The 12727-nt window shown below is 35.4% G+C and overlaps 1 pseudogene; it reads right to left on the bottom strand.

Annotated features, from left to right (window-relative positions):
* Positions 1-4565: 4565 nt before the first annotated feature.
* Positions 4566-6294, bottom strand: LOC141515020 (protein disulfide-isomerase A6 pseudogene; annotated as a pseudogene).
* Between the last annotated feature and the right edge of the window lie 6433 nt (positions 6295-12727).

Genomic DNA, 12727 nt, shown 5'->3' with positions numbered 1-12727 from the left:
AAAGATGGGTAAGATTTAGTTTGGTTGAGGAGGCTTCCAAAAAATGACTCAAGTTCCCAAAGCACAACCCTATCTTTAGAGCACAAACGGCACAATTTTGTGAGTATCTCTCATAAAAAATCTCTCTGAATGATCTTCCATCTGGAGAAATGTTGGGAAATTGAGTAACTGGTTAATTTTGCTCCCCACCCCAAAATGGTCTTCTGCTGTTCTAAAAACACGCAAGGAGTAAGATATTATATATGGAAATAACTTTATTTATTAAACACAAAGATAAATGAGACTATTAGCAAAGTTCATAGATGGTACAAAAAAGCCTCCTACATCTCTCACAGATCTATATACATCCTTTAGAATTGCAGTTCTTGTGGTTTGAACTCATTTACCTAGAACTGAGTTTGCTATATTGCATCTCTGTAATTTATCCCTCTTCTGTTGGGCCCTTTCCTTTGGTGGTTGATTTCTTAATTTCCTTTTATATTGATTTTCTCTCTCTTGACAATTTACTTTTCATATCTGTTACTGGCTGCTTCTCTTTGAGTCTGGATGGATACAGAACCCTTCAACACATGCCTCTCACCAGGTACATAAGTGGCATGACATCTCCATTTGGTGCTGAATACTTTTCTCTGGGTCAACAAAGATGCACACTTTCCTCCCTTTAACTTTATGTATTGTTCAGTGCATATGTCTCATTTGGCCTGTAACTTCAGGTTGATGCAATGTGCTCACTCTCCAAATATATCTTCCCTTTCTCTTCCCTTTCGCTTCTTTTCTTTGGATGAAACTTCTTTAGCATGGATTCTGAGCATCACTTTAAAAATGAAGGGAGAGGAACTTACTCAATTCCTCTTAGTTATCCATTATAAATTTTGAAAAGTTAAGTGACTTCTCTGACCTCATTCAGAGACTGTCAAAACTGGGTTGGGAAGGAAGTTTCTACACATATTATGAGGTGTCTTGCATGTCAAGGAAAGATCTTTGGAATTTATTCTATGGATAATGGATAACAAGATCCAAAAAAAGGGAGAACAGCAGAAGACACAAAGACAAGCAGAAACTATGATATATGGAAGACAGCCAAGAAACTTGTCTCTTTGAGCAGGTTTGCATGTTGAGAAGTAATAGAAAGTAAAATTGTATTAGGATTATGAAATTTAAAGTTAGATTTAAAGTAATTCAATCCCTTGTTTTAAAAAATTATTCATTTTATTTTTAATTTATGAAATAAATAAGCATTTTCATTACATAGTAGATTTAAAAACTGATTGTACCTGAAATTTTAAACTAATATCTACAAGTTGCTCTTCCTTTTAAATATTTAATGAGTTATCATGTAAATTTCCTCTTCCTCCTTCACTCCCATGGCTACCATTAGACACAAATACACACACACATATGTAAAATCATTCTGTACATACTTTTATTTATCACTTCTTTCTCTGAATATAGATAATTTCTTCCTTCATAGGTCCTTTGGTATTTATAGTAAATAGTGACTTCATCTCTAAAAGTTGTTCTTAAAACAATATTGCCGGTTTTGTAAACAACATTCTTGGTTCTAGTCATTTCATTCTTCATTATTTCTTGAAAGTCTGTCCATGTATTTTTTTAGGTTTTTGCAAGGCAAATAGGGTTAAGTGGCTTGCCCAAGGCCACTCAGGTAATTATTAAATGTCTGAGGCTGGATTTGAACTCAGGTACTCCTGACTCCAGGGCCAATGCTCTATCCACTGTGCCACCTAGCCGTTCCATCCATGTATTTATAAGATCAATGAGCTCATCATTTATTATGGCACAGTAGTGTTCCGTCACAGCCATATATCACAACTAGTTTGATATTTCCTAATTAATAGACATCCCCACAATTTCCAGTTCTTTGCCATCACAAAGAGAGCTGCTATAAATATAGGTTTTCCTTTTTCCTAATAATCTTTGGAAATAGACTTATTAGTAGTATTGCTGATTCAAAGGGCATAGGCCATTTTATATTCTTTGGGTATTTCAAATTGCTTTCTAAAATTGTTTCATCAGTTCACGGTTTCAACCAACAATGAATTAGCATTCCAGTTTTTCCACATTCCCTCCAACATTTTCCCCTCTTCAATCCTTTGAGTTAATCTAATGAATGTAAAAGCTTGTTTTAATTTGAATTTCTCTAATTCATCTTTTTATGAAAGAAGAATCTTAGCATAATGGATAGCATTTGGGATTTGATTTCAGGAAGTTCTCAGCTTAAGAGCTATAGAAGCAGTTGACCCACTTATTCTCTAGGCTCTTCCCTTAAATTTATGATCTATGACCTAGGGATGGAAAGTGGCTTTCTTAATCTGATGCAGTAGATATGTATCAGATTAGGTCTAGAAACAGCCAATGGTGCAATGTATAGAATATGAGCCTAAAGGCAGAATATTCATTTTCCTGAGTTCAAATAAAGCCTTAGAATCTTATTACCAGTGTTACCTTGGAAAAGTCACTTAACCCTGTTTGCCTCAGTTTTCTCCTTTATAAAATGATTTGAAGAAAGGAATGGCAAACCCACTCTAATATTCCCTAAATGGACTCATGATGAGTCAGACATGTTGAAAATAACTAAGCAACAATGACATAAACAGCAACAGGGTGGGGAAGGTAGTATCTAGAGTTTCTTGAATTCTTGAGTTTCTAAAAACCGGAAAAGCTTGGAATTTTTCCCAGAGTTTATGGAGAGTTGTTGAAGGCTTATGAGAGGGAGTGCATAAGGGAAGTGCTGATTTGTGAAGAGTAATATGATTTAGGTTTGATAATGAACTAAAGGAGGAGGGAGAGACTGGAGGCCATGATGCCAATTAGGAGGCTAATGTAATAGACTAGATTTTTGGTAAAGGAATATAGCAATATGATGATAGAATTATTAATAGAAAGCAAAGGAGAAATGAGGGAGACATTAAAAGACAATGACACACAGGGTGGTGAATGAATATGAGGTTAGAGGAAAATGGAAGAGTCAAAGATAACCCTGGGATTTTGAACTTGGTTAACAACAAATATGATAGGATCACTAACACTCATTCAACAAATATTTATTGAACACTTAATATGTGTAAACTGCTGGACTGGGTATTGAATATGTGTTGGAGGTAATGGAGACACACAAAGATGAATACAAAAAGAAATGTCTGGAAAAAGTTTAATGACCCTTTTGGGGGAGATAAAACAATTTCCCTTTAATACTTAAATAAGATCTGGGAATTCATCAAAGTAGATATTCCCTCAACTAATGAAAATTAAAATTCTTCTATACCTTAGCCCAGGGGTCTTTGTCATGTATCCTTCTGGCAGTCTGGTGAGGCCTGTAGACCACTTTATTAGGAGAATGTTTTTAAATACATAAAATAAAATACTTAATAAATAATATATAAAATGCAAAGGAAACCAATTATATTGAAATATAGGTATCAAAATATTAAAGGAGACAATTCACAGCCTCAGTTTAAGAACTCCTGTGTGATAGCAGATGATTTTATAGCTGCTGACATCCAATAGTTCATCATTTGGTGTGCGAATTTTGAGCCCATTTTTTTAGCTTTTTTGTTTTTTGCAAGGCAGTGGGGTTAAGTGGCTTGCCCAAGGCCACACGGGTAGGTAATTATTAAGTGTCTGAGACTGGATTTGAACTCAGGTATTCTTGAACACCAGGGCCGGTGCTCTATCCACTATATCACCTAGCCACCCCAGTCTGATGCATTTCTTTCTTTTTTTTTTTTTTTTTAGTTATGGTTGTATTTATTTTTTGTAAGTTATTTTGTAAGTTATATATTTTGTAAGTTATTTTGTAAGTTATTTAGAATATTTTGAATATTTTTCCCTTGACTTCAATTTAAACATAATTAAAAACTAAGATAATACTTAACACCTAATCACCCTTTTCTAAAGATAATTTTACATGTATTCAAGGCATATGTACATACATGTAAAATAATTACAACTGTTTTGTACTTAGTTCCCTGCCCCAAAGTCTTAAGGTTGTTGAAGTCCAGGTCCTAAGTAGGGCCTAAGTATAAGTTCCATGCCTTACACAGAAGCTTGAAAAAGACAAATGGATCGTGCCATTTAACAAACATTTGGAAATTGCTTATTGCCTAGCTATATACCTGGTTTTCCCTGATATTCATTTGATGAAGCCTAAAAAAGGATGAAGCCCTGAACCAGCAATTGATTAAATACTCCTCTCAAGCAAAGCAAAAAAGGAAGGTGGCTTTCACAAGTGCTTTGTCCCTAACTTTGCCCAAAAGTTAAGAGTGTTTGTCTGGGTTCTCAAAACTGAACTTTAACACCTAAAATATAAAAATAAAGTAGTGCTACAAACAAAGGATGCTTTGTATTCTGGTAGGCATTTAGATATTTAGATAAAAATAAGCCAGAGAGAACCATTTTTCCCCAATGTTCAAAAAATGATGTAACCTACAGACTTGAGGAAAGAAACCCAAAGGGCATTATTATGTGAGGATAGTTACTAGTCACAACCCTTAAACCCTTAATTATACTTGTGATGTGGGCTTTTTTCATACATGATAGGCACTGTCAAAAATACTTTGTTTTTATTCTTTAACTGGAACAAAGCATTGTGTTCAAATGAAGAAAAAAATATCACAGTTAAAAACTTAGTAAAGTAACAGCCTTAACGAACCTACAAACAGCACACTTGGGATGGAAAAATGTTTCAACAACAACAAAAATCAACTATCTTCAAAATATTATTTGACAGAATACAATCAAATTCACTGGTTAACAACAATTCATAGAATTTTTCAATGTTTTTCTTGAGATGCAAGCAGTTCACTGTTACAGTGTTTCAAATGACCAAACAATGCTGCTTCAGTTTTTAAAAAGGCCACTGGTATATATCCATTTGATTGCAAAAGATGTTCCACCACTGCTGGAAAAATCCGCTCCCAAGAAGTATATGTCATTTCTCACAACTCATCTTTTCCTAAGTCGTCGAGTTCTACATCACTGAGATCAATATCATCTTCAATGGGAAGCTCACCATCTTTGCCATCCCAAGGGGCTACTGTGCTTATTTTAGGGAAAACGCCACCACCTACTGGTGCGGTAGAGCCACGGCCAACAGAAAGCTCTCTGAGAAACTCATTAATTCCTTGCTCACTGAAAGACCCTTTCAAAAGAGCAAATTTCATCTTTCGTATATTGACAGCTGCCATTGCAGGGTACCCAAAACCTCCAATTCCCAGTGCGGTTTCAAGGTCCTGTTGAGCTCCAGCTTCTGTCCACAGCCATCCCCACAATTTCTTTTTGTATTTCTCTGCCAACTTTAGTAGAACTTTTAAGTAAGAATTTCTGCCTGCTGCTCCAGTATCTAGAATATGGGGCAAAACAGCAACTACACAGAGCTGGTGGTCCTCACAAGTTTTCTTTGCAACTGCTTCATCGACAATCTCAAGGAGTTCAGGTGGTGGGGCATTATCAGAAAATAAATCTAGAGCTCGGGAAATTATGTCAGATCTTGTCCTCCCACCATTGTAATCCATAGGTGGTTCTCCTTTCTGGAAAATCTTGATTGTGGGAAATCCTCCAATCCCATATCGACTACTTAATGCCTGATTTACTGTAGCCTCTACAGCATCTACCTTCACCTTTTCTTTTGTCTGTTCCTTTACTTCTGTGGCTGCAGCTGCCCATTCTGGTTCTAAGTTTTGCAGTGGCCACACCAAGGAGCATAAAACTCCACCAACCAAACATCATCACTGTCAAGTACATTTTTATCAAAAGTGTCATCTGTCAGTTCAATCACATCCTTCTTGCCTGAACCTTCACTTCGACTAGAACTATATCCACCACTTCTTCCACCAAGGCGTTCCTTTACCAATTGTCGTAAAGAACTAAGAGCAGCATCTACAATAGCTTCACCAGTTCTACCACCCTGGTAATCTTCTGGTTTATTTTTATTGGATCCAAAGATCTTAATAGTGGGAAATCCTTGAACTCCATATTGACCACCTAGGGATTGATGTTTATCTGCATCAACTGCACCAACTTTTATTACATCTTTTAATGCAGTTGCTGCTTTCTTCCATTCTGGTGCTAATCTTTGGCAATGACCACACCATGGAGCATAGAATTCTATAAACCACAAACTGTTACTTTGAATAACTTCGCGGTTGAAATTGGAAGGAGTCAGTTCTATCACATCACCACTAGAGGAATATAAGCCACTCACACCCAGAAAGAAGGCACAGCTTATCAGTCCGAAGCCTAGGCCTGGCATGTCGAGGAGCACCATGGGGGCACTGGCAGCCGTCGCCGCAGTCCGCGCTCAGTCTGATACATTTCTAACAAATTACCATTTAACTTGTTCTTGAATGTTTTCAGTGATAGAGAGCTCAATCTTTATGAGGAAGCCTGTTACATTGTTATCTCTATTTTAAGATTGTCTCTTAACACTGAACAAAAATGTGCCTTTTTGTAATTTGTGCCATCTGATTCTTCTTTTGCCCTTTGGAACAACATAGAATAAGTCTACTTTCTCTTCTACAGCAGTCATACAATTTTTTTAAAATAGATATTTTGTTTCCCTTAAATCTTCATTTCTACAGACCATACTTGGTCAGTTTTCTAAACTGCTTTTCATATGACATGGTTCCCAGCACTTTGACCATTCTGGTCCCTTCATCAATATTTACCTAGCACTTAACAGATACAAACCACTTTGTTAGGCATTATGGGAGTATAAGAAGACTGTGGCATCCAGAGTCAAACAATCTTTCAGATGAGGTTCAAATGAATTTGTCTGACTAGTGCAAAGTGTCATAGACAGAAGAAAATTCTTTATGATGAATGAAGATTCACACAACTTTAAACTTCAATTTAATAAACATCCTTTAAGGGTCTGAAATGAATCCAAGCACTGACTTGATTTTGATAGAGGGGTTAACAGATGAAAAATCATCATACATCTTGCTCTCAAGTGGTTTACAATTTAGTAGAGATGAACATCCTAGGTCTGCTACAAATTTCCTCTGTGTAAACAATTTACTTAGCCTCTCAGGGATTAAGTTTCCTTATCTTCAACATGAAAGGGTTAGACTGTATCAACTCTGAGATCTCTTTCAATTCTGAATCTATGACTCTATTAGATGATAACAATTGCACAATAAATATATGAGCAGTATTAATAAAGATAGAGGTAAAACAGTGGATCATGAGAAGTTAGCATAGGAATTTGTGGCACTCCTCCTTATTTCACAGATTATCTTCTAAGGGTCAAGATTCTCTATGGGTCCACATTTACTTAATTTGAAATCTCACAAGTCCCCAAAGGTAATATGAGTACAAGCCAAGTTCTCTTCTCTATGGTATCTATCTACTCAGGTGATTGCATAAAGATATGACTTTTCTTTAGGGAGACAGAGGGAACAAAGATCAAAACAAAGGCATTTTAGTTAGTAAATTGATAAAATTTGCCATAGTGTCTTCCTCTTCTTGCTCCCCAAATGTAGAGCATACTCCCTCATAAATGTGTGTACCATTAGTGAAGAAAGTGAGCATACATAGAAACTCTACTTATATGTAATATATAGGTAGGATGTGACAACTCAACCTACTTATACTGAAAAATGTTATCTCATCTCAGTGGTCCTGTTTGTTGCTGATTTTGTTATCTTTGCTGGACATGTTGTTCCACTGGGCTTATTCTTTTTTTTTTTTTTTTTTTTTGCTAGGCAATGGGGTTAAGTGGCTTGCCCAAGGCCACACAGCTAGGTAATTATTAAGTGTGTCTGAGACTGGATTTGAACCCAGGTACTCCTGACTCCAGGGCCGTTGCTTTATCCACTGCGCCACCTAGCCGCCCCACAATGGGTTTAATCTTGACAAGCTTTCCATTATTTCTGCCAGGTCTGATTCTCCCTGCTAGACATAGAAAATCTCTTCCAATAAGGACTAGATGTTAGATCCTTAGTCATAATCACCCAACCAACTAATCAAAATTAGACAGAGTACTAAGATGAAGTTCATACATTTTTGACCCCATGTAGAAGCCAGAAATCAAAGTCTCTTGTCGGAGATAACTGGAAATGCTACTTTTATATACCCCTTGAATTCTTTGTGACCCTGAAAAATGAATTTTGTCTAAGACAAAAAGTAAGCTAAATTCAGTGTTCTTCCCTGTTCATACCACCTTTTTGTCTTTACTATACAAAGTGATCAATAGCAAAGCCTAATTGATTTGCTTCCGTATTTGAAGAGCATCTTCCAACTTGAGGATGAAGTGATTGCTTCTAATTAGGCAAATCAGTGACCTTATTAAATACAATGTTTTTAATAAACACCCATTGCTACTGGGTGTTGTTTGGTCTAAAAACAAGGAACATATCCATAAATTCAACTTGAAACAGGGATTCAGTAAGACAGAATCAGGATTCTGTCTACTATTGCCCACTGAGACTTTCCCTTATGTGAATTAGTAAAATAAAATGAATTTCATATTTTAAAAAGTTTTATTGCTTTCTTTTTTATTTTCCACCAGCTATTTCCACCTTAACACTTTCCCTTGTGCCAAAGAAAAGCTTTGAAAGAAAACTGATTAATGCAGTGACTATATATGTGATACTTTAGGCTTCTTTCTACATCCATAGTCCTCCATTTTGCTACTGAATGGAGGCATCAGATGTACTTTAGCATCTGTTTTCTGCATATGGAATTAATCATTATATTTCATGAGAGATGAAATAGATGCTTTTTAGTGTTGTAATCATTTATATTACTATCATTATTGTGTAATTCATTTATTTCATTTTAAGCAACTCCCCTTTCAAAGTTTAAACTTGCTTCAGTTTTAAACAAAACAAACAAAAAATGAAGTTCATTCCTTCAGGGATTTAATATCTCTTGCTTGAAGCATTTTGTATACTTCAATGGGGGAAAAGAACTTGCCTCTGAAAGGTGAAATTAAAGATGAAGTAATGTTTTCTTTTTCCCTTTGTCTTTGGCACAGTAATGCAGAGATGGTAAACAAAAGTCAGGATGTAGACAATCTAGGAGCATTTTCAGAGGGAGAATGGTAGATTTTTCCATAGTAAATTGAAGACAGTCTCAGAAAATAAGGAGCAGGTGGTGGTTTTAGCAAAAAAAGGGCAGGGAACATGGGCAGAAAACAATAAACTTCCTCATGAGAAAAGTTTAGGACAGATCAAATGAGTTCTTTAACTTTAGCAATCAGATAGGTCCTGATTTCATAGACCTCTATGTCTTCCTCCTCCTCCTTCTAACTGTAGCATATGGGAAGGATTTAAAGAAGATGATAAGGCATAATAATCAAACAAATACAGTCTTTTTGCCCTGAGAAATGATGTATCCAACAGCTGGAATCCATGAAGCTCCATATTCAATGAAAAATTGACAGTGAAAATCCAAATGCTGATTCCCAAAAGAGAAGTAAATTAATGATGATGGTATAATAGCTTACAAAAAAGACTGGCTACCCATAACTTCTCTGCAAACCTGCTGCTTGCTGAATATATAAAATGATGATAGAATATTTGTTGAAAACTTAGTATTATTGGTGAATACAATGAGATGGCACAGTGCCAAAGAAATCTCAGTATCTTTTCAGTCTCAAGCAATTTTGAAACTTTCTTTTATTATGATAATAGCAATTGTAGAAACAACAAGAACTACTGGATATGTATTGAATCCATCTTGTACCCCTCTAATTCATGTGTCCATTATTCTTTGAAGCAATATCAATAATAGGTAAATTTGACATGGTGTTTTAATATATATATGCATATATATATATATATATATGTATATTGCTTTCCTCAAAACAACCATGAGATATAGATAGTGCAGATATTATCTCTATATGATAGAGGAGAAACCAAGGCTCTGAGTGCCTAAGTGATTCCTTCCTTGTCAAAGAACTAGTGGGTATTTTCAATCTATATTCAAGTTCAAGTCTTCTTACTGTTAAGTCCAGTACTGTTGTTATAACATAGGGCTAAAATTATGAGTATTATGGTCTTTTATCCCCTGACTTCCAAGTTCTCCTTCTTTCCCACTTACTCCACAAGTTATTGACATATTAATTTTTTAATAAACAAATCTGATTATTTCCAAAATCTGATAAAACAACCATTAGTGCCTTCCCACAATCACAATGTGGTACAAATATTTTAGATTTCAAAGATCTCCAGAATCTGATTCTAACCTTTTATTTTTTTCCATATGATTTTACACTTTTACTCCTTTTCTTCTTACATACCAGTAAGCTAGGTGGTGCAATCTATAGAGCACTGGCCTTGGAGTCAGGAGGACAGGAATTCAAATCTAACCTCAGATTCTTGACTCTTACTAGCTATATGACCTTGGGCAAGTCACTTTACCCTGATTGCCACATATCCAGAGCATCTCCAGTTGTCCTGATTCAAATCTGGCCCCTGGATCCAGATGCCTCTGGAGAAAAAAGTAAGACATCACTTTAGCACAGCGCCCCCTCACTCAAATCCAATTCATGTGCTTGTCAAGGCATCACCTCCCTGACATCATGGTTTTCTTTGAGCCGGAAGGACAAACCTCATCATCAGCTGTCTGGAATGTAACATTATTATCACCCTTTGTACTTCTAATATAGCAATTACATTCAAATTTGTATCATAGCTATTTGTGTCCCTGTTTTGGATCCTATTAGATTTTTTAAGTAGGGCAGGGATTGTAATTGTTAATTATAAGATCAATGAGGGCAGGGATTGCATCTTTGTTTGCAGAACTGGAGATGTTTAAAGAGAATTTCATGATCACTCCAAAGGCTGTTAAGATTTGGATTGGACTTGAATTAGATGACCTCTAACCATTCTTTACATTTGTTTTCTACTGTATCTTTAAAGTTTATTACTGTATTAAGTCAGAATAGAGTTCTAAGCAGAACAGTTATTGAAGCAATTACTCCCTGATTCAGAGTTGTGAGACTAGCAGTGACTGAGTTTTGAATATGACAAACTATTGTAGACTGAAAAGATATGGACATGAGCTATTAAATGTTTTTTTGAAAACATTTGAAAAAATGACAGTTTGACTGGTAATCATAAGATAAAGTGACATAGTTCACATAGAAGGTCCAGAGTCTAAACCTAGAAAGAGGAGAGAGAGGTAAAAAGTTATATTTCACTGTTGCATCAGTTAAATTTGAAGCTAATCATGATGGATACAATTGTTAGTAAGGGATATGTCTAGCTTATTAGGAGAGTTTATAAGCAGAATTTTAGAGGATTACTCCTACCATTTGTTGCTTTTGTTCCTACACAGGGGTGCTTAATAAATGCTCATTAACTTAATGAAAATGATTATTATGTGTAATGTATAATAGTAAAGAAAATAATTTTAGCTTACATTTATTCAATGCTTTGTTTCTCCCCAATAATTCTATAGAGTAGGACATCAAAGATGATGAGATTAGAGATAAAAGCGAATTTATATCTCATGTAATTTAACTTCCTCATTTTACAGATCAGTAAGCTGATGCCCAGAGGGAGAATTCTACTTAACTAAGGTTGGTAGTGCAAATATTGTTAGATAATATTCAGTATATATTAGACCTTCAGAAAAACGCCCTCATGCATCATAACCTGATGTTTTATTTTTTTCTGACTGATTCTCCTATTAATAGATAAAATTAATTTTTTCTTGTCCTTTCCACTGAAGAGCCCCTCTGGAAATGGTTGGTCAGTAGTAATCACTAGCCAGAAGTAGCTAGGATGAAGTTAATGGGACTTTGTTTCAGGGCATTGAAATTTCCAGGACCCTATCCCAGTAAGTAGAAACAGTTGAATTTAGTTCTTAGGTATTAAGAATAATTAGTTAAGATAGGATCTTCTTACTGTATGATATGCTTTCTTTTCTTTATGATTATCCTGCAGGCAAATACTTTTCTGGTCAAATTATATTGGTTTGATTCACCAGTAATGGCTTCTTGTTGTCTTAGAACTACTATTCACTGAGGTGTGAAGCCTGAATCTATTAAATGGAGGCCCCCCCACCCCACCCCAGGACAGAACCTGGTCCTGAGCAATGGAGAGGGATAGATAATATCTCATCCCATTTTTTTCCAGTTGCATTTGCAATTGATAGACTCATGATGTTTGTCCTTCATTCTCAAAGAAGACCATGACATCCTGGAGGTTTTGCCACAAACACATAAATTGGATTTTAGTGGGGGGTTGTACTATGCTAAGTCATTGGGTCTCACTTTCTCCTCCAGAGGATCTGGATCCAGTTGCCAGATATTAACAACAGCAACAAAAAAGATAGAACCATATGCAACAGTCCAAATTCTTTGCTATATGTCAATTGCTGAATTAATTGAGTTATAGAAAAGTGCATGTATTATCAGATCAAAATGGAATTTCTTTGGAAAAAAAGTGTACAAGAAAAATTAAATTTCTCTCAAGTTAACTAAGTGAAAGTTCTTTTAAATGTTGGATGATAGGTTCCTTGAGGCCATTCTGCTTCTTTTGTATCTTCATTAGAGCTTCATAAATATAATTCCAAGGTCATTTTCAAACCTCAGCTTACATTGCTTTATATTTTAAATATTAAATATTGAATTTTTATTACTTTATATTCTGATCATCTGTACTAATGAAGGGGCAAAAATGGTAGATAATTTAATAGGAGTAGTGAGTAAGTTCATTTAGAAGAATTTATTTAATACTTATTATATACTAAGTGT

The sequence above is a fragment of the Macrotis lagotis genome, chromosome 2 (assembly GCF_037893015.1).
Source record: "Macrotis lagotis isolate mMagLag1 chromosome 2, bilby.v1.9.chrom.fasta, whole genome shotgun sequence".
In the NCBI taxonomy this organism is placed as follows: domain Eukaryota; kingdom Metazoa; phylum Chordata; class Mammalia; order Peramelemorphia; family Peramelidae; genus Macrotis; species Macrotis lagotis.
This window is presented reverse-complemented; position numbering and strand designations above follow the sequence as displayed.